Source organism: Quercus suber, unplaced genomic scaffold, assembly GCF_002906115.3.
Source record: "Quercus suber isolate HL8 unplaced genomic scaffold, Cork oak 2.0 scaffold_37, whole genome shotgun sequence".
NCBI lineage: Eukaryota > Viridiplantae > Streptophyta > Magnoliopsida > Fagales > Fagaceae > Quercus > Quercus suber.
In genome coordinates, this window is record NW_027069502.1 from 1,729,702 (window position 1) to 1,751,959 (window position 22,258).

At 33.3% G+C, this 22,258-nt stretch overlaps 2 long non-coding RNA genes and 1 other non-coding gene across 6 annotated transcripts; all 3 read left to right on the forward strand.

The window, feature by feature from the left end:
* Positions 1-4,363: 4,363 nt before the first annotated feature.
* Positions 4,364-4,436, forward strand: TRNAK-CUU (transfer RNA lysine (anticodon CUU)). Its single transcript has one exon. It is a non-coding gene; the product is annotated as a tRNA-Lys (tRNA).
* Positions 4,437-7,173: 2,737 nt separating this feature from the next.
* On the forward strand, positions 7,174-15,370 carry LOC112033450 (uncharacterized). 4 transcript variants are annotated; one of them, XR_010628001.1, is made up of 7 exons: positions 7,180-8,244; positions 8,761-8,818; positions 11,287-11,445; positions 11,539-11,736; positions 11,930-12,243; positions 12,422-12,568; positions 14,930-15,370. It is a non-coding gene; the product is annotated as an uncharacterized LOC112033450 (long non-coding RNA). The 4 variants fall into 4 exon arrangements; XR_010628003.1 differs by having other exon boundaries at positions 7,174-8,244; positions 11,539-12,243; positions 12,383-12,568; XR_010628000.1 differs by having other exon boundaries at positions 7,176-8,244; positions 11,539-12,243.
* Positions 15,371-16,047: 677 nt separating this feature from the next.
* Positions 16,048-18,249, forward strand: LOC112010430 (uncharacterized). The gene is made up of 3 exons (XR_010628004.1): positions 16,048-16,242; positions 17,365-17,399; positions 17,986-18,249. It is a non-coding gene; the product is annotated as an uncharacterized LOC112010430 (long non-coding RNA).
* Positions 18,250-22,258: the final 4,009 nt, after the last annotated feature.

A 22,258-nucleotide genomic window follows, 5' to 3' on the forward strand; every position in this document is an offset into this window, starting at 1 on the left:
AAACCTAGATCATGACAAAGTTTACACATTTCTATAATAGACTGCTTTTTTTTCCATAAGAAACAAAATAGTGGGTCCTTTACATCTCACCATAATAGTAAGTACTTCCACTGCACGTTGGTTCTCAAACCCCCGACAGTTCCAGCTTATAATAATCATTGAGCTTGGTGGGGCTACATAGCAGCCTCCACCGTTGAAATCTCTAATTAAGCATTAGACACTCCAATTTTAGTCCATTTCCAATCCTTCGCCTTTTCGTGTCCCATTGTCACTCCACTGTCTACAAACTCCCTTTTATGGCCCACATGTTGTATTTGTCCTCCTAAAGTATCCATCCCCACATAGGATCGTGGTCTAGCTATTCTTGTCCAAGTAGGATGCTTTGTACTAGGAGTAAGGTAGTGGCTCATGTGGCTTTGGACATTTGTATTTCTATTACCACCTTTCTCCAAAACCACGTCCAACATGACATGCATGTCCATACTCTCCACATAATTATAACCTAAAGTTAAGGGAATATCAATAACAATCTCCAAGAGATCTGTTTCATTAACTACATATTTACTTTTTTTGTACTAAGTCCTTCTCCACTAATTGCGGCTCAGTTCTAGGCGGCACCACATCCCCTAAATTCACGTTGCGTGGACCATCCTCTTCCTCAGTGTCAGCAACACTTGCCTTAGTTGTAGCATTCATCCTAGTCAGTGTACTAGGGTTTCCAAGATTCGAGGAAACCCTCGTACCACCAGCGACATCTTCCTAACCTACTGCTTGACTGCACTCATGGGCCTGAGGCTCATCGACACATTGCCAGCCACTCGCCTTTAGCCATTCTCTATAGGGGTGGTTGGCTTCCTCCAAATCGCTACTAGCTGACCTGCGGTGAGAGCATGTATTCAACTCGTGACCTAACCTTCCGCACGAGTCCATAGCCCTACAATTCGCTCATATTTGAAAGCCATCCATGTCCTATCGCCTTCAAGACTAATCACCGGAGCTCCCCTTCATAAAGGTTTGTCCAAAAGTAGCTCAACCCTAATCCAAAGGAATCGTGCCTGTTTTGAGGCAAAGGCTTTGGTGTCCACATCCAAAACTTTACCCAGACCTCCACCAATCTCCCTCCTTGCTTCTTTGTTCATCAAATCAAAGGGCAGTCCCCATACCTGGATCCAGAGTTGTATCTTGGAGAACTTGACATTAATTGCCGTCATCCATTTCTCCCACTGCCTCAGTACCAGCAGATGATTATCAAAGCACTACGGGCCATTCTCAAGGACCCACTTCAGTTGGCTTTCCAGAGAGAACTTGAACTGGAGCAGTCTGACCCCCACCTCCACTATTTTCAAGTCGTTTCCAAGTCACCACACTGAGCATAACAAGTTTTTAGCCGCTCGAAGGTTGAGTGGTTTATCGCTCAAGAAACGGCCAAGCAAGCTCAATGAACATTCTTTAAGAACCTATTTACGATGGTTCACTTGGATAGCTATATCCACTTCCTCCTCTTTAGTTAGCGAGATTTTTTGTAGTCTTTCGATAAGATCAGAATCCATGGTCCCCACTTCCAAGAAAGTAGGGTAAGGAAAAGCTCACCCAAGGTGAAAAGGAAGGCTCCCGTGGAGAGGAGAGGAAAAATCACATAATAATAGTTCCTATTGATAGTTGATACTAACTATAAATAAATAAATATATATATATATATATATATATAAACCAAGATGGTTACACATATTTCCAAATAAATGAAAATACATGGTATCGCAATGCTTAGGGGATTAAATGTGTGGCAACTGGCTAACTAATGAATCAAGAAAATAAAAAAGCAAAGTGCAATGTATCAAAAAGAATTTTTAATTTTGTGTTAAAACCACATTCCCTCTTTCTTGTGTGTGGATTCTACACTTACATTTCACTGTTACATGTGAGAAGGGAATTACTTGTCATCGTTACATCTAATACAATCTCATATGAAAGAGTAAAGATGTCGTCTTCTTTTTTGAATTCATAAGATGCAAACATATTAACTCATATGTCACAATCACTTATAATTTTATGTAGTGTTTAATTCACTCAAAAATACATTTAAGGTCAAGACTTTGTCTTGTTATTGTATGAATAAGACGCAAATGGATTGTTTAAGGGAAAAATGCAGAATAAAATTCATCATATTGACCTAGGGAAGAGACGGATGAGTCTTCTCATCCTTGTAGAGAGGGAACTTCAAAATGGGTTCCAAAACCATCAAACAACGAGGGCTCGCTACCATACCGAACAAAGCGCAATGTGGTAATAAAGAAAAGTATGGGTTCAGTCTTCCCTGGGTGGGTGGACAACACTGATCGTAAGGTGGATGTTTAATAATAGATTATGTTCTTTGACATATGACTTTACATATATAGATGATTAAATAATTAAAACATATATTAACATTTATTTTTGGTAATAAAATTTAAGTTGAAGTTAGAATTTTAAATTTCTTAGTACTTAGATAATATAATTTTACCTAAACTATCCTAAAAATTAAGTATAATTTTAGTAGGAATAGAATTTTTAATCTCTTGAAACTTAAATAATAGATTTTTTTTAATGAAAGCAATAGGGTTTTAGTATTTTTTTTTTTTTAGAATTGAGTTTTAGTTAAATTAGACTATCATAACAACTATATGATAAAGTAATTTAATAATTAATGAAAGTATAGCCATTTGTTGTAGAGAGAAGATGATCACTTAACACAAACTTGGCTTCTACGACGTCGACCCAACTTTTATTATATATGTACGGCCTCATGATGTCCATGCCCCCTTTGGGCCATGAACTGGGGATCAACAACATGGCCCAAGGGCCCAACCTTTGCCCTACCCAAGATCTTAACCCAAGCCCATAAAAGCTACGAACCCAAGGCTGAGTGTCATTCTGAGGCCGAAGGAGTAGCCATCCGATGCTAGCTCACACCTTGCCTTGCTGACATGGTCTCTGCTCAGCAAGTCGTCCCCGAGAAAGGCTGTGCTAGTTTGGTCGTACCATCCTCTACATACTCGGCAATATCTCGGGGAACGTCCATGTCAAGCATATCTGTAGGAGTGGAAACCAAGTTCCAAAACCACCCTCATCGCGTTCCACTACCACCTAACCACCCACTTACGGTTAATAATATTGGACCTCACATTGCACTACCCATGAAAGCAATCATGGTTGTCCCACTAGTTTTGAGCTATAAATATGAGAGATGGAAGAAGAAAGGGGGGTTGAAAAAAGTTCCCAAAGGATTATAGAGTAGAGAGAAAAGTGATCTCATTGAGTCTCTGTGCTGAGAACTACCAGAAGTAGGAAATCTAAACCCACCATACAAATAAATTATGAGCCCAAGTGAGATCTCAGCCCAATAGCCTCATTTTTGGCGCGCACAATATAGTATATGATATGTGTGGTGGTGTCATCTTCCTAACGACTTTAGGCTCGCTAGGCTTGAACTCCCAATTAATTTGTATTTGTTCTGGATCTAGCCCACAATGAGAGATCCCAAAAGAAGTCTGGATGATGAATAATGGTTTGGAACGGTTGGTGGTGGTTATTTTCTAGAAATTTGATTGTTTGAGGATTATATCAGATATTCGAGGTGCCCCTTTAGGTGTCCTGAGCTGGATCACCTTTCCAAAGTACTGTGTTATAGTTTCTCATTTTTCTCTCGTGGTTCTCTCTCCAGAATGATGTTTCGATGACCTTACACTAATCCCCTCTTTCATTCTTATACCCTCTTCCTAGTGGGTCCTTCATGATGATGAAATATTCTGCATGTGTGTGGGCCCCTCCACCCTTAAGGTGTGAATGACTTTTTGGGTCTAGGTCACTGTTCCAACGTGTTTAATCATGCATCAGGAGTGGGACCCACAACCCTAATATTGAAAATGATTTTCTAATAACTTGTTTATGATGTTGAATCTTATGCTTGGCTAGCAAACTCCCCTAAAGCAAACTTTCATTCTTCAGGAAGAATGGGTTTTGCTCAAATGAAGTGGTCGAGGATGCAACACTCTTGGTGTATTTTAGTTCGGTGCTCATTTCGTTTAGGCCAGGCCTCAAGTTATCAATTCTCAAGTTGGGTCTAGTTGTGGTAGGTTGAACTTTCGTTCTCCTACCATATAATTTGCCAATAAATTACAAAACTTACCTTACTATAATAATTGATAATTTAATAATTAACAAGAGCATAGCCACTTGTTGTAAAGAAAATATGACTACATGATACAAACTTGGATTTTAGGACCCAACGTTTATTATATAGTTTATGATATGATTTGTTATTAAATTACAAAGCTTACACGACTATAAGAAGTGAGATAAAGTAATTGCAGGATAACAAACAAAAGCCCGTCTAACTCAGTTGGTAGAGCGCAAGGCTCTTAACCTTGTGGTCGTGGGTTCGAGCCCCACGGTGGGCGAATTCTTTTTCATCGAATCTTTTTTCCTTTTCGGTCTCTTGTTGCTTGGGCTCATGTTAAGAAACCCAGAAACCTTCCTAGCCCAATCCCACTAGTTCATGGAAATTCTTCAACGTTGGTCACAAACGATTTTGGACCAACCTTTTTCTTTGGTGCTCTGAACCATGTCTTGCAGCTGGACCATTAATGGTTTGCACCTTAAATGTGACTACAGTCCATTATCCAATACATTCTTGGGTTTTATATATTTTTTGGGTACTATTTCAATTATCATTTGTGTATTCGGTTGTAATTTGCTATTGAATCTTTTTTCCTTTTCGGTCTCTTGTTGCTTGGGCCCATGTTAAGAAACCCAGAAACCTTCCTAGCCCAATCCCACTAGTTCATGGAAATTCTTCAACGTTGGTCACAAACAATTTTGGACCAACCTTTTTCTTTGGTGCTCTGAACCATGTCTTGCAGCTGGACCATTAATGCTTTGCACCTTAAATGTGACCACAATCCATTATCCAACACATTCTTGGGTTTTATATATTTTTTGGGTACCATTTCAATTATCATTTGTATATTCGGTTGTAATTTGCTATTGAATCTTTTTTCCTTTTCGATCTCTTGTTGCTTGGGCCCATGTTAAGAAACCCAGAAACCTTCCTAGCCCAATCCCACTAGTTCATGGAAATTCTTCAACGTTGGTCACAAACAATTTTGGACCAACCTTTTTCTTTGGTGCTCTGAACCATGTCTTGCAGCTGGACCATTAATGCTTTGCACCTTAAATGTGACCACAGTCCATTATCCAATACATTCTTGGGTTTTATATATTTTTTGGGTACCATTTCAATTATCATTTGTATATTCGGTTGTAATTTGCATAATATATAATTTATTAATCTTTTATAGATATGGTAGAATTTAACTTCCCAACTGGTTTATGATGTAGGCGGGTTTAAATTTCAAATATCATTTTTAACAATAAGAAAATTTATCCATTGAGTTAATTTGAACCCATGTATTTTGCACAATTTAAGAATTTTAGTGAATATTATCCTTGATTTTTGGGGTCAAAGTTGTTGATCAAAAAAAAAAAAAAAAAAATCCTATCTTATTTGATGTACTTTCGATATAGCCGTTTCTCCACTTTTTTGATTAGAATTTATGCAACCAAAAGGGCCAGAATTCAGCACTCCGCCCTTTACATTCCTGGGCTTTTAAACTGGATCAATTTATGTCTTTTCGGCCAACCCCTTATCATTGCCTCTAGTTATTGGGCACGATACTCATTTGCCAGCATAATTTCTCTGCAACCGAAGGTATAGGCCCTAATAATCCTGGCCGATGGGCCACAACTCCAACTTGTCTGTGAATATGGTCTTCACACAATATTGGGCTAGTATTTCAAACAAACACATGTAGCATGAGAGAAAAAATTAATTAAACATTGTGATTAAGATTTATAGTATTATTATTATTATTATTATTATTTTGCCTATAAAATAGCCATATTTTAAAATAGAAAATATCACATGCATAATAAATTTTAGTTGGGTGGAGTATAAAGTAGAACATCATATCTCTTCCATTTGATCGAAGAGAGGAAGAGAGGAGCTTTGGAGAAGCCATACCATATTACCACTTAATTATTTTGGATGTGATTTAATTGTTGAGTATAAATGTTTGCGTGGAAATCTTGCATGGAGAAAAAGTAACAAAGCCAGAGAATTAATATAACATAACTCATTTCAACCCACAAGCTTAATTTTAAACTTTTGAGTCAAATGATATCCTTATATGTTATATTAAAATCTCAATTTGAGTCTATCTAAGGTGTTAGACATGTGTGCAACAAGGTGGTAAGGTTATTAGAGTGATCGTGGGAAAAGGAAAAAAAAAAGGCCCAACAATTTGTATTGCTAATGGTGCTAGATTGAAGAAAAATGATGTGGCACAAGGTTCCCATGGACATAGATGAAAGAAGAAGCCAATGGATGAACATGCAAGTTTAACACATAGTTTCCATGAATGACAAGTGGTTAATGAGAAAAGCTTATAGGCAAGAGGGTGACTAGTAGGACTTGTTAGCCCATAGGGAGGTCTTGCAGTCTACTTAGAGGCAAGAACTCATGCATAAGGGAGAGATTGTTGGGTATATATACACGAATGGGTGAAATTTCTAAATGGAGAAAAAAAATAAAGAAGTTGAGGAAATAATATTAACATGATTGGATCCATAGGCTTTTGAATTAAGTAGTGTCCTTATATCTTATATTAAGACCTAAATTGACCTCCACCCCAACATTAAATTCTACTTGGTTTGCTTCGGCTTTTTCTTCCTTGTATCCTTATCTTTAAATAAAACACTATTATAAATCAAATCATGAAGCTCGAGGCATAAGAGAGAGAGAGAGAGAGAGAGAGAGAGAGTTTAGGGTTAAACTACATGTAGCATGGGCACTATATCTGCTAAAAAATTTATCACAATGAACAGCCACAATTTATTCAGTATGGTTTATGCTCTAGTTTGCTTGATCTTATTAGCTTCATCACATGTGCTTTGTAAGTGCGATGCTGTTTTTTTTTTGGTCTAGTGTCATAACTTTTTTTTTTTTTTTTTTTGGGATAAGTTTGTTTTGAAGACATGAATTAATAAGATAGTGTAAAAAAAAAAAAAAAAAAAAAAAAGGCTTTAAGCAAGCCCCTTTGTGAAGATACATAGGTGGGTTTTGGTTAGGATGTCTTTAAATTGTAAAGCCTTAATGGTAGATTACCAAACTGTTCCAAGCTGAAGGAGGCAAAGGAACCTTTACATGGGCCTAATTCTGTCAAAAAAAGATAAGAAAGCTTATGTTTTTCTTTTCTCTTTTAGTTTTTGTTGTTTTGAAATAACTTTTAGATCAAAGTTGTGGGTTTCTATGTGCAAATTTTGGATTGGATATTAGCTTTAGGATGTTGATTATAATGACAAAATTTTGTATAACCTTATACACATCTTATGCAGTGACCACATGGCACTTCTTAAATCTTTTGAAGGATAGAAGGATGCAAACCGTAATGAAAAGAGTCTTGTCACCTTGCAAATGACAAAAGATTAGAGAATGCAATTTGTAGATCTATTTAGCATTGGATTTGTAAACAAATTGATGAGTGCTAATGTAACTTCTTTAAGATTTTCAAAGTTTAAAGCATTTGATTTGCTAAAATCTTATAGTTACTAAAAACTTTCCCATGTATCGCACAGGTTAGCGACTAGTATATATAAAACCGAAACCTCTGAAGCTTCCACAATTTTTCATGTCACAACTTTTTCTTTTTTAGATTCTTTTTATTTTATTTATTTAAGTTTAATTTTGTTTTGAGATAATAACCTGACTATTCTATATCTCTCTTGACTCCCCTCCTAATGCATAAGGACTCCCTCTCTCATTAAATCTCTAACCCTCCCCCAAATCCTTAACCACATGCACTCCCTCTCTCACTCTAAATCTTTAACCTCTATGGGCTATGGTGTTCCTGCTACAACGTTTTCAAATATATTGATTGGACTGGCTCAATATATTACAGGAATGGTCAGGATTGATAGCTCTCATGGATTGGCTCGACCTTGAACAAACACAAGACATAACACCGAAATCCGATCCAACATGAACGGTGCAGAGCCAAATAGGAGCAGAAGGGGCGATGGTTGTTGTGAACCTTTGCCACAGTCCGTTGGTGTGAAGAAGGGGCCTGGGGCTGTCTCTCTCGAAGCCGAGGAGAAGCCAAAGCAAAAGCGAAAGTGATGATTGTTCTGAATTATTGTTATAGTCCCAAGGTAAGTTTAATTTATTAGCAAATTTGTAATTAAGCATATTCAGATCAGGCTTGGGTTTTTTGTTTCTTTTATCTCTGCTTTGTTTTTTCTTTATATATTAATTAGAAAGAATACAGAAATTAAGCATATTCAGATCAGGGTTGGGTTTTTTGCTTTGTTGTGTAGGCAATAATATACATCTAAATACATGTAAAAGGTAGAACACACAAAGGCTGACGTATTAGAGGGCTTTAATCTCTTCTCTTTTTCTTTTCTTTGTTGTTGTTGTTTTTTTTTTTTTTTTTTTGCTGATCAAGCATAGATTATTTCATTACCTTGCAAGGTATCTGATGAGGATAATTTTTCCGTTTTCACCCTCTTTTTACTATTCTGGATTAAAATGATAAAGAAAAAAATATATATATATTATGCTTTTAGCCATATTGTAAATAGAAGGTGAAACATATCCTTTTAATTTGGAGTATGTACATGAAATCTTTTAACTTCATAACCAAACTTACCTGTTTATTTGCGTAGACCCTGAGAGAGAAAAAACAACCCTTGGTTATGTTGAAGCTGGTGTTGCTGCAACATGGTACGCTCTTGATGCCTTAAAATTCTCTCTTTTATAGTCTTTTGGAAGTTTTGCAATGATTCATGACTATTGTTCTACTATTTTAAAGTAGAGTAAAAGATCATTCTTATTGATGTCTACTTTCATTAAGTGTTGTTTCTCTTACACGTACACAAGTTGTTTGATAAAATTCCTAAGTGATTTTTTTTTGTTGTTCTAGAAGTCAAGTAGGGAATGTGATGCTGTGTTGTTGATTTAATCAGGGTGAGATGTTTTGTTGGCCTTATTTTCTCAATGTCATATGTTTGATATTGGGATTGGTATTGATGGTGAGATTTTGATATGATTCCCTTTGAGAAGTAGGTTTGATTTTTTTTTTAATGATTTATTTCATGGTGGGTTTGTGCATTAAGAATAGAATTTGTTATCCTTAATAACTTCAAAGGAATCAAAGCTTTTAGAAAGTTTTATTGGCATTGATGGTGAGATAGGTTTATATAGTAGAAAACAACATTTAGATAGTTTTGATAATAGTTGATAGTATTGTACAAATGTTCTTTGTTTTTGGCTGCACTATTGTAACAATGATTTACCATATTGATCATTAGTTTGTGGATTGGTGTCACTTTGGAGCTTTAGGGGCTTCTGTTGAATTGCTATTGCAGTGGACTAGAAGAGTAGTAAAGAAAGTTGATGGGGTTGTGGCAAATTATTCAGTTTATGTAAGTTCAGATGTGTGGATGATCAATACAAGTCGGTGTTTTAGGTGTCTATGGTTCCAATTCTGAGCATGATAGATACTTTTGAGGTGTCTATCACTATGGGGTTTCGTGGAGTCTTGGAAGAGATTTTGATATGATTCCCTTTAAGAAGTATGTTTGATTTTTTTTAATGATTTATTTCGTGGTGGGTTTGTGCATTAAGATTAGAGTTTGTTACCCTTATTAACTTCAAAGGAATCAAAGCTTTTAGAAAGTTTTATTATTTTACTTTGAACGACGATTCCTTTATAGCAGCTGTAGGGGCACGGTTTACAGCCCAAACCTAATATGTATGGGGTTATAGGCTAATAAGCCCAGTACAATGAATTTGTAGAGAGTGGGTCAAAGAAATAGGCCCTAGTAAATCCAACAACGACTAGGATGAGTTTGAACGACAATCATGCAAGAGCAAAACACGTAAGATTGGGTTAATATATTGTTCGAGGAGACAAATGTTTGTATAGCGAAGGAAGCACTGTGCAGGAGTTTTCTCCACATAAATGCGGTCAGAAAAGTAGCTGTAGTGCATGTTTGGGCTGTAGTGCATGCCTCTAACACTGGGACTTCCATGGAGGTCATTTTCGTCATTGGGATGCATGTTTGGGCTATATATGCTATAGCCGAGGAGGAATTTCTTCTCGAACCACCTTCTTCTCATTTCTTACTCATGAATCTCCAAATTGGAATCACTCTTAACCATTTGTCTCTCCTCAGACATGATACTGTCCTCGGATAAGGCCTAAAGCCCAATATATAATTCTGAGCCCATGTCCCTACAACAGCTAAATGCAAAATAATAATAGTTTATGATGGAAGCCACAAGATCAAGCTAACTTCAATTACTCTAAAACAAGTTCATAAAACCCTATTAAATTTGATCAAGAGTGTATGTTAATTGTTTACAAAGTGAAACAACGACTATTGATAATGGTTTCAATATATTTTCCATATTTTGTCAACAGCTTAATATTGATAGATTTTATATTGCCATGGAGACTTGCTATCAGAATCACATGGTAACATACTTGCTTAAAAATTAAATAAATAAAAAAGTCAATTTGTAAATCTTCTGCAAAACAATTAAAGACTTCTTAAATGAACATTTATAATTGTGTGTGAAAAGGTTCCACATGTGAGGCTGTAATAACACTAGCATAAATATAGTTTGAATGGGGCTTTCTTGATTTGCCAACATGCACTATAACATTGGAAAATTTGAACAGAGAAAATGGAAGTAAAGCTTACACTTTGGGGATCAATTGCAAATCAAGTTTATCTTTGTTTTGGATTCACATTTTTAATTGGTTTTCTACAAGTTTATCCATAACTTCATTTGGAAATCCCGTTTTCTATTTAGTTCACGACTTCTTGCAATGCTGTTCTATGATATAATTCTTAATGCAACTGTTTAAATTTGTGGTTTTCTTTGTGATGAGTTTAAATGCCATTTTAGTAGATAATCTATAGAAGTCCTACAAATTTTAAGTGCTTCGTTGTTATAATCATTATTATCTTATTATACATTGTAGTCTTTTCTGAATGGTTGGAAAGAATGAAAATTGAAAGAAAAGCTTGATTTACAACAATATGACTTGTTGCATGTCAGTAATTATGTTAAGGAATAGGTGCAAATGATTTTCAATTGTATAGGTTGGCGATTCTTTCTTCTAGACATGATAATATATAGTTTCTATATCTGTAGCTCAAAATTTTGATTTCGTTCAATAGGGCAAATAGGTTATGCCATTGTTCCTATGATTGCAAGGGGAATCATGCTGGGTCCTAATAAGCCTGTGATTCTGCACGCCGCTGATATTGTATAGGCAGCTGAATCCTTGAATGGGATAACAATGGAAATGACTGATGCTGCCTTTCCTCTTTTGAAAGGTATATCTCTTATCTTGAGAGCTAATTCTAGGTAGGTAGGATTATTCTCTTCCCTTAGGTTCCTTTACTCATGTCATGAATATGATTCAATAGGTGTGGTTGCTACCACAAACGTTGTTGAAGCGTGTAAAGACGTCAATATTGCCATTATGCTTGGTGGATACCCATGGAAGGAAATTAAGTTAAGGAAGGATATGTTGTCTACAAATGTGTCACCATTACTTCATCAAGCTGATATCAAGTTATTATATACTATATATAATAGCAGAAGCTTTCACCAGGTGCTGACACGTAAGCAAGATGACACCTTTAAAACTCTGACACGTGTACAACTTACCCTTTAAAAAATCGTACGTTGCAACATTTGGCCTTTCAAAACTCTGCTAAACTTGCAATTAAAAACCGGTTAGAGAAAAAACCCCGTTAAATAAAATAAAATAGAGGCGTTGCAATTAATAAAACCCTATCGATTTCTTTTCATCAGACTGCTTAACATTTTCTCTCTCTAAACAAAAAAACAAGCGATACTGCGATATGGAGAAAGGAAAGGAGAACAAAAAAAAAAACTTGCAATCCAGTGAAGAATCATGTGATCAAATGTTCGTCCTTGAGGTATTGAGAGAGAGAGACTATGAAGACACGGAAAAAGAAACAGAAAAAGAGAAAAGCGATGAAGACACGGTGAATTAAACAGAAAAAGAGAAAGGCGATCCTGGTACACGGAGAAAGAAGAGATCGCCTCTCTGCCCACAAACAACACCTCCGATGGGTTCTATTCTTTCTTTGATTTTTTAATAGGTAAATTAGATCTGTTATATGCATTCAACTTTTTTCAATTTGGTTCTAGATTTGGGATTCAAAAATTAGTGCTAAGGAAATTAGGTTCTTATATGTGACTATTCTTTTTTTAATTTTTTCGGTAATAAATCTTTTTCAGTTCGTCTATTTTGGAATTAAATCATTCAATTTCACACAGACATAGAAATAGAGAGAGAGAGAGAGGCAATGAGGCCTGGGACACGGAGAAAGAAACAGAGAAAGAGGTAGAGTTCAGTTTCCCCACCACCGTCTGTTCCCTTTCCAGATTTAGACCACTAGATCGTCGGAGCCGACATCGACAACGGTACATTTTTTTTCCCAATTTTGTAGGTTTGGGTATAAAGTTTAGATTTGATTCGTTTTTGTTATGGGTTTTTGGATTCTCTATCAAAATGTTTGCTTTCTCAATTTTAGATATTTGGTTTTGTTTTGTTTTTTTAGGTTACAGATATCACTAAAAATATTGATTTTAGTTTGGGTACTTTTGTTTCTAGTCTTAACGAAATCTTTGGGATTAAATAAGTATAGAGTTGAATGTTGCATTGATATTTATTTTAGGTTTTTTTTGCCGTATACCCATAACCAGTAAAGTTATTGTGTGTGTGTGTGTGTGTGTGTTTTCTTTTTTTTACTCAAATGTGGGGATTGAATATGATTTAGGTTTGAATTTTTTGGTTGGATTGCTTTACCCTCGCCAGACTTAGACCATCGGAACCACAATCACAAAGAGAAACAGTTCTTAAGGCCCACATCGGAATGAGAGAGACTAAAAGTTTTAAGGAAAAAAAATAAGTTCTAATTCTTATTTTTAAGATTTGTATATTCCTTTTTTTTGTTAATGCTATTGTTCTCTTCTTTCTTTCTTCTTATTCTCTAAATTATATTTGGTTTTTCTTTTCTTTCTTCTTAACTTTCTTTTTTTTTTTTTGGTTTGCAACTGTTCCATGGCAGTTTCTGTTGAAAGGAAAAGCCTCAGTTGCTATAAAAAACTGTTTCAGTATCAAACAGGAAAAAATTTGAGCTTTTAGAATAACGACGTAGAGATTTGAGATTTTAAAGTAGAGAAAGAAAAATCAAAGTCTTCACGCATGATCAGATTGCTGAAATCGTTACCTGTAAAGTTTTGTTTTTAATTCTTAAAATATTTGAAATACTTTGGTTTGATAGGGGCACAATTGCATTAGACTGAGTCAGTATAACGTATTTAATTGTATTGTGACTGTCTATATCAGTTATATATTTGCTTCAATGCATCAAAATTTTCCTTATAATGTCTATTGAATTTTGCATAAGATTTTGAATCATGACTATAATGTAGTGATGTTAAATTTGGTTCACCATTTTTTTCATATTTTCAAGGTAAATTGTTAAAGCATTAAAGCACAATCTTGATACAAAAGTTTGTGCCGCTTCTTCTTTGCTAATTGCTTACTATAAGTTTATACCAAATGCATGTTTGAGTCTAGGAAAATCCTTCTCCTTTGTTCTGTGTTTTAGGACTCTGCATGATTTTTTGTTCTGTTTGAATTTATTATTATTATTATTATTTTTTTTTTTTGAGTGAGGAGACGAATTTTTTATTAGTTATGTACACAATGCAAGTTATATTATAATGAAAGTTTTTTGTTATGTTCTATAATTTCACAGCTCTAACACAAGAGTTCCTTTTCTGCCCCTACTTGGATCAAGCTGCATTGGTTTTTGGTGGACTTAGGAAGAATTTTATAGGGGTGGGTCATTTCAATTAAGCATATAATACAAAGTTTAATTTATTATCTATGTTTTTTTTTTTTTTTTTTTTTTGTGGGGGGATGGTTTTTCTTTTCTTTCTTCTTAAATCTTTTTTTTTTTTTTTTTTTTGGGTTTGCAACTGTTCTATGGCAGTTTCTGTTGAAAGGAAAAACCTCAGTTGCTGTAAAAAACTGTTTCAGTATCAATCAGGAAAAAATTGGGGCTTTTAGAATAATGATGTAGAGTTTTGAGATTTTAAAGTAGACACAGTCAGATTGCCGAAATCATTACCTGTAAAGTTTTGTTTTTAATTCTTAAAATCTTTGAAATACTTTGGTTTGATAGGGGCACATTTGCATTAGACAAATTTTTGAAGAACGAAGTGGATTTTAATCAGAAAGTGATGAAGCCCAACTGAAGATTTTTGGCAAAAACAAGTTTGAAGAGAAGCCAGTAAGCACCATAGTTTTGAAATTTTCTAATTTGCATTTTTTTTAGTAGAATAATTTGCATAAGTTCATGATTTGTTTTTAGCATGGCTCTTCATTAAAATTTATCTTTATACTGTTGAAAGCAACAATGTGTGCCAATTAAAAAGTAGATTTGGGTGTTTTGTCATTTGATGAGTTGCCTTGAATGTGTTTGATTATAGTTGTCAATTGGACTCACATTAGAGTTGTGACTGAGATTTATACTACTTTGATTCAAAAGAACAAAAAACAAGCCCTCTCTCTAAACTCTTTTAAAAACGGAGAATGCTGAGAAGAAACCTGCACTTGACCATAAATTAGGATTTGATTTATGATTATTTCAATGAATGAATTATGTAGATTGCTTAAACTATCTTTTGGAATTGTATTCCCAGTTTCAAGCTTCTTTTTCTTCTTCTTCTCTGGGTAAACAATATTGAACTTCATTTTTTCTTCGTTTGCAGTGGTTGAAAAGCACTTAGCATCAAAAAAGGATTAAAGGTAACATCCTAACAAACCTGCAAGATAGCCTGAAGGGGATATTCTGTGTAGTTGAGAGGGAATTAGTAGCTGGAAAGTGGATGGATTTGGGGACTACTACCTCCGTCTTGGCTCATCAGATATGTACTGAGTACCTACTTTACAATGAGCATAAAGCATGATATTAAATCTATATCAATGAAAATGGTGTCCTCACACACTATATATAAAAGAAACTGAGGAAACATTAAATTTTTATAGTTACATTTTTACAGTTTCTTTCATTCCTGTTGTAACAGAGAGACAAAGCTAAGTTAAACATGCAAAGGGTTAAACTTTATTTGAATTTTCATGTTTTATTAATAATTTTGTTGTGTCTATTGCTATGAAACAAATTGGAAAGCCTGGAAAGGGTACTTTTTACATCTCTGATTCCTATGTTTTTAGTTTTTTTTTTTTTAATTTTTTTTTTCAACTGAGTCAATATAGCGTATTTAGTTGTCTTGTGACTGTCTAGATTAGTTATATATTTGCTTCAATGCATCAAAATTTTCCTTATAATGTCTATTGAATTTTACATAAGATTTTGAATCATGACTATAATGTAGTGATGTTAGATTTGGTTCACCATTTTTTCATATTTTCAAGGTAAATTGTTAAAGCAGTAAAGCAGCATCTTGATTCAAAAGTTTGTGCTGCTGCTTCTTTGCTAATTGCTTACCATAAGTTTATACCACATGCATGTTTGAGTCTAGGAAAATCCTTATCCTTTGTTCTGTGTTTTAGGACTATGCATGATCTGTTGTTCTGTTTGAATTTTTTATTAGTTTTTTTTTTTTTTGAGGGAAGAGACGAATTTTTTATTAGTTATGTACACAATGCAAGTTATATTATAATGAAAGTTTTTTGTTATTTTCTATAATTACACAGTTCTAACACAAGAGTTCCTTTTCTGCCCCTACTTGGATCAAGCTGCATTGGTTTTTGGTGGACTTGGGAAGAATTTTGCAGGGGTGGGTCATTTCAATTAAGCATATAATACAAAGTTTAATTTATTATCTTTTTTTTTGGGGGGGGGGGGGGGGGGGGGGGGGGATTTTTTTTTTTTTTTTTTTTTTGTGGGGGGTGGGGGGTGGTTTCTTTTAATGTTTGATCTGAAAAGCTTAAAACAACCATGCTAATGGTTGGAGAAATTGGAGGTAATGATTATAACTATACATTGTTTCAAGGCAAAACAATTGAGGAGGTTAGACACATGGTTCTAGAAATTGTCCAAGCAATGAAGGATGTTGTTACAGTAAGTTTTTTTTTAGCAAGCAAAATAGTTTTTTTTCCCTTGCAAAATGACTTTCTATGATTATTGGTTTTTTTATGTTAATTATTGAATTTTTGGTTCTCTTTAGAATAGCGTTTTGTTATTTCCTGTTGGTTCTTTCATATATGGCTGTTAGAGACAATTTTGTGATGCCACCTCTAATCACCTATCCTCTAATCACCTATCTCTAATCGCCTATGTTTTGTATTTTATGTTTTGTTAATAGCCATATTTGTAAGATGGATGGTTTAAAATCTAAATGTTTTGGGAGTACAGTTATTTTCTAATTTTTTGTTAGTAAAATTATTGGATTTTTATGTTAATTACTAAGTTTTTGCAAATTGAACTACATTTTTTCTGATCGCCTTTGTTGTTTTGCTTATTTTGTTTTTGTTTTTGTTTTTTGTTTTTTTTTTTGGAGCATCTTACGCTTTCCTTTTGCGTTAAGAATAATTTCTCATATATTTCAAAATTGTTTTATTAGACTTCGTTTTTTTTAATTTTTGTACTGCTCAGGCTATTAGGCTCAATTTATCGGCAGGTTTTTTTTAATGTTGTTGTTAGCTTTGTTTATTTTGTTTATTCATTTGTTTTTATTGTGTATGTCTTAGTGTTTTGGATTGAGTACCAATAGATGCTTTAATTTTATTTATTTATTTTATGAATAGAAGATTACATAATAATGGGTGAAAAGCTTCATGAATTCCATAACTTGGGTGTGTGTATAATCTAATCTAATCTATCTCTTTGTGTAATTTTGAAGCAAAGCCTAAAAAATTTGAGGAACTTTAGTGAAATTAATCTTGAATTCTTGCTGTCTTATTGAGTGCTTATGTTTATGTGCTTTTTCAATAAAGGTATTTCAGTTAGTAATGATTTCTGCTTAGTGTAGTTGTTTTGATTTGGTTTGGTTTTGGATATATGGTTAGTATGGTTTTGGGCAATTTTTCAATCAGCATAAGAGTTTTTGCCTCTGCATATGCATCATGCTTCTTGAATGACCATTTCAACCTAACAGTTTACTAACTTTTCACTCAACTTTCATCTAGAACAATTTTAGGTTTACCTATCTCTCTTCATTTATTATTGATTTTTTTCCCCTAGGTTTGTAGGTGGAAAGGCGAGTCTTAGAAGATAAGGTATGACCAAAGTATAGTTTTTTACTTTATTGAAATCTCTTTGATTTTGTGCTTTCATAGATTGTGGTGAAAAGGTTCAAATTTGTTTAATCGGAGGGTTTTGAATCTTTTGATACAATGATTTGTTTTGATCTTTAAGTTTGCATATTTATGTAAAAATAATTGAATTGTCTATTCAAATTGTCAGGTTATGGAGAGGAATTACCATATTTATCTTGCTTAATTTGTTTTAATATTTTGAGTTACATTGTTTACTAAAATGGGTTTGTTAGTGGGGACTGAAAATGTTTCCAATCCTTAGATAGTTAAAAGTAGAAAACATAGACATGTTTAATGCCTGCAGCCCATTGTTATTAATCTGAGTGACATCTTTGAGAAGAGGATCCCATGAAAATTGCATTATCAAAATTTAAACCATAACTGAAATATAAAAGTTGCATTTTATAAAGATATAACATTAAACCTAAATCATAAGAGCTGGACATAAAGAAATTACAATCTCCATAGACTTATAGGGGATAAACTTGGTAATAGATGTGTTATCTCATATAAATTGTGTATTCATTTATTTACATTTTGTATACAGGTGAATATTATGATGAGGAGATTGCTGAAAGAGCGCATGATCTTGCTACCTTAAATAGACAATCTATATTAGTGGTTAAATGAATAACATATTCAGTTTTATACAAGGTTGAGATTTCTCAATTATATACAAAAAATTGTAATATTCAGTTTGATTTTTATACATGGTTGAGATTTCTCACAATTAAACTGGCCTTCATTTGGGTTCTATTTAATATTTTGTTGCTTTAATACAATTGGTAGGCTTCACCCAAGGTTTCTTACATTTTCATGTTTTTACATTATAAACATTGTCTGCATTTTGTCTGCATTTTCCTTTGGTGTAGTAGGTATTGTCATTAAAAAAAAAAGTGAAATTGATAATTTGGTATAAATTAGTGGGCACTACATTTTTGGAATCACTCCTATAGTGAAAATGCAATTTTTGTTTTTTGTTTTTTGGGCTAAGTGAATTCTGTGAGACTATTTACTACTGTAGTTGATGTAATTCATAGGTTATTACTATAGGATTTGAATTTCATGATATTTTAATTATTAATTATTGTTAGTTGAAGACATTGGTACTTGCTTCTAGCAAAAACAAAGACAACTAATATCTCTCTTGGACCACCTTGAATTTATTTTGTTGATCTTTTTGGAACTTTGGAACATGCTTTAAATAATTAACTCTTTTTTTTTTTTTTTTTTTAGAAACAAAATAATTAACTCTTGGAGTTGAAAGAAAGAAAAAAAAAAATCACTTTCTTTCATTTTCTTGAGTGCATGTGTGATGAAGGAAAACATTTTTTTTTTTTTTTTTTTGGGTCCATTTCAAATTTTGTTGAATGAGCAAAAAATTTTAAGATTACATTTTATTGTCTCTATGTAAAACTCCTTGAATTTAGGTTACTCCTTGAATTTAGGTTTCTTTCTTGCAATTTTTTTTAATTTTTTTTTGTATTATCTAATTATGAAATTTTTAAATTTTCACATATGGTTTGTCTTTTGTAATAAATGAAAGTATCCCGCACATTGTGCGGGTTATAAGTTAGTATAAATAATAATAAGATTTTATATCGAAATTTTAGATCTAAAATAAAGCACTCCAATCCAACCCGATCTGGCCAACATAACTCCTTTTGTAGAAGCATTTGAATATTTTCAATCTTTTTTCCCAGTTTCTTTTCAATCTAGTTTGTCTAGTTTATATCATTAAACATTTTTGTATAATGAAGTTGATACCTTTTTTTTTTCTTTTAAAAAAAAATATTTAAAGAGCACAACAAAATATTTTACCTTTTGGGTTGATAGAAGGATATGATTCTCTCTACCATTTTTTTTTTTTTAATAATTAATAATTTATTTTTTATTTTTATATAATGGGAGAGGAGAAGGTGAGGTATGAACCAGAAATATGAGACATCCCAAATGATGCTATTACCACTAGGTTATTACTTGGAATCCTAAAGACTTTTCAAGTACACCTTTATAGAAAAGACAACTATGATTTACTTGATAGATGATTTAGAGCTTGTTTGATAATGTGTTTTCAAACCGCACTTTTCTTAAGTACAACTTTCAAAAAAAGAAAAAGAAAAGATAAACTTTTTGCTTTCTTAAATTGAGAATTAATTAAACTAGGGGTGAAAAACAAGGTAAGGTATCGGTCAAATCGTGGTATTCCATTCCCTTTTTTAGTAGAGGAAACCCATGTGGGAAAGCAACTAGGTCGAGGTGAGGCAGGTGGAGGCATTTTGCCATCCCTAATTACGTGGCTTTGCTATTGTTGAGATAGTGTAAGAGAGATTAAACTAGGGGTGAAAAACAAGGTAAGGTATCGGTCAAATCGTGGTATTCCATTCCCTTTTTTAGTAGAGGAAACCCATGTGGGAAAGCAACTAGGTCGAGGTGAGGCAGGTGGAGGCATTTTGCCATCCCTAATTACGTGGCTTTGCTATTGTTGAGATAGTGTGAGAGAGAGAATAATGATGGTGAGACCGTGAGAGTGCTGAGTAAGAAATAGACATGGTGTGTTTAAAATATGGTCTCGGGTTTGGGGTTTTATTCATTGTACCTCTATTTTTGAGTTTCACAACTCCCTTAGTTTTGCTTTGTAATTTTTTGAACTCTTTGTGTTCATCATTGTGAATATGAAGTGTTTTTATTTTCAATAATTTTATTAAACTTATAAAAAAATATAAAATTTTATAAGACATAATATTTATTATATAGGAGTAGTATATAGTAAAGGTCGAACCTAGTGCATATTACTCCCAATTTTTGTGGGGTCTTGCAAGGACGTAGCTAGCTTTGGACTAGGGGGGACTATGGCCCCACTAATTTTTTTAAAAAAATTATTATATATATGTGTGTGTACTAATTTTAATAATTTTATTTTATAAAATTACATTATTTTCCCTTTAAACTATATCATTGATTCTTTTAAGAGTAATGCTATACTCACAAAATTTTTTACAACATTTTTACAAATTATTTTGGTAGCAAATTCTTATTGGTTCGCATATAGACCCATCACCACATCATTTTTTTACTTACTAGTAACCACTTATTACATCAATAATTTATAAAAAAGTTTGTAGCACTAGTGTTTTCCTCATTTTAGTGACTATAAAAAAATTCATAGATCTAAAATCTAAAAGAAAATATACAAGCCAAAAAAAAAAAAAAAATTAGCAACAAAAATTACCAATAGTAAAACTTAAAAAAAATTAAGCTCAATTAACCAATTTTATTTAAAATAAACAACTTGTCATTTAAAAAATTATAAATAAAAATAATTTTGTTCTTACTGACAAAAAAAAAAAAACTCAGCAGTTAAGTAATAGCAGAATCAAAGGTTGAAATCGCTACACACAGTCAACAGTAAAGCTGCCTCCCTTAACTCAAAGTTCTGGCTTCGTTCCTAGGGTCTTGGAGGTAGTTAGTAGGCAATCATACTCATAATTCTTTTGTAGAGGTTGATTTCCAAACTCAAACATGCATCATATCATTTTTAGTGGAAAATGCTTGTCATCATACCAAAGCCCAACCTCTTTAGCATAGAATAATTCAATAAAACTTTAAGCTTATCCAAATGCACAAACAGATAACCAGTGTGCATAGGTTTGTCATGTCACTAGTATGATAGTGAACTTTATCCCTTAATTAGATTGATTACAACCCAAATTAAACTCTCTGTACAATTATCTACTAATAAAGAAAAACATAGTTGTCTACTAAAGTTGCAAGTCCTTTCCTCCACTAAAAATAATTTTCTTTTGTTGCTTTTTAAAAAAAAAAAGTTTAATGTAATTTATCAACTCAGTTACTCCACAATAATTGTAGTACTGTGGAGGATTTTTGCCCAATATTTATTGCTAATTAAATGATGGGGCAAACTCCACAAACTGGATAGAAAAGTATCAGTTGCTTCTAGAATGGAAATTTGGCCCACCATAAGTTTGAGTTTTTTTGTTTTAGACCCAAATTTTAGATTTTAAAAGCTTATTAATTCTTACTTTTTGCACAGATGATAGAACATCTTCAAAAAGCCTTCTATAAAAGACAAAGATTTGTGGATTGGAACAACATATAATAAGAATAGGTCAAACCAAAAAACCCCGTTAATTATAATACCTACGATTAATTGTTATGATTGACATTAATTTCCCTTGATTAAGGAATGTCTTAGCAAGTGGGAAACATGTCGTTACAGTACTTCAAAGATATTCATATGGTCCCATATTGTGAAACAAGCAGATATTTTACTCGATCAAGCACGAAATTATTTACAGTATTTCGTTTTTAAACATTATTTACATTATCTTACTTTTTGCAATTGTAGCTTTATGATACAATTAAGCAAACTAGAGCAAAGAGCCGAAGCAAAGACCACACTGGGTAAAGCTGTTGGTCATTGTGATGAATTTCTAACCGTGTTGGTCAATGTATAAGAGTTTTTACCTCCGTACAATACATGTGCACTTTCACACGTACGGGCTTAATTTAATTTTATTAAGGTTTTAACTAAACATAAATATAGCTATTTGTTTTAAACATACCCCCCCCTCCCAAAAACGAGAGACCCCTACCCTCCTCTGTTTAGTTTTCCATAAACTAATGGAAGAAACCATTTGAGTATGTATAGATCTCTTCAAGTCCCCGTACCATCATCAATTAGAGTTTCATGCCACCTTTGATACATTGTTCTCTCATGCTACATATTTTTGCCAAAAATACTAGTTCTTGATTTTTTTTTTTTTTTTTAAATTTAATAGTTTAAAGATTTAAACCTC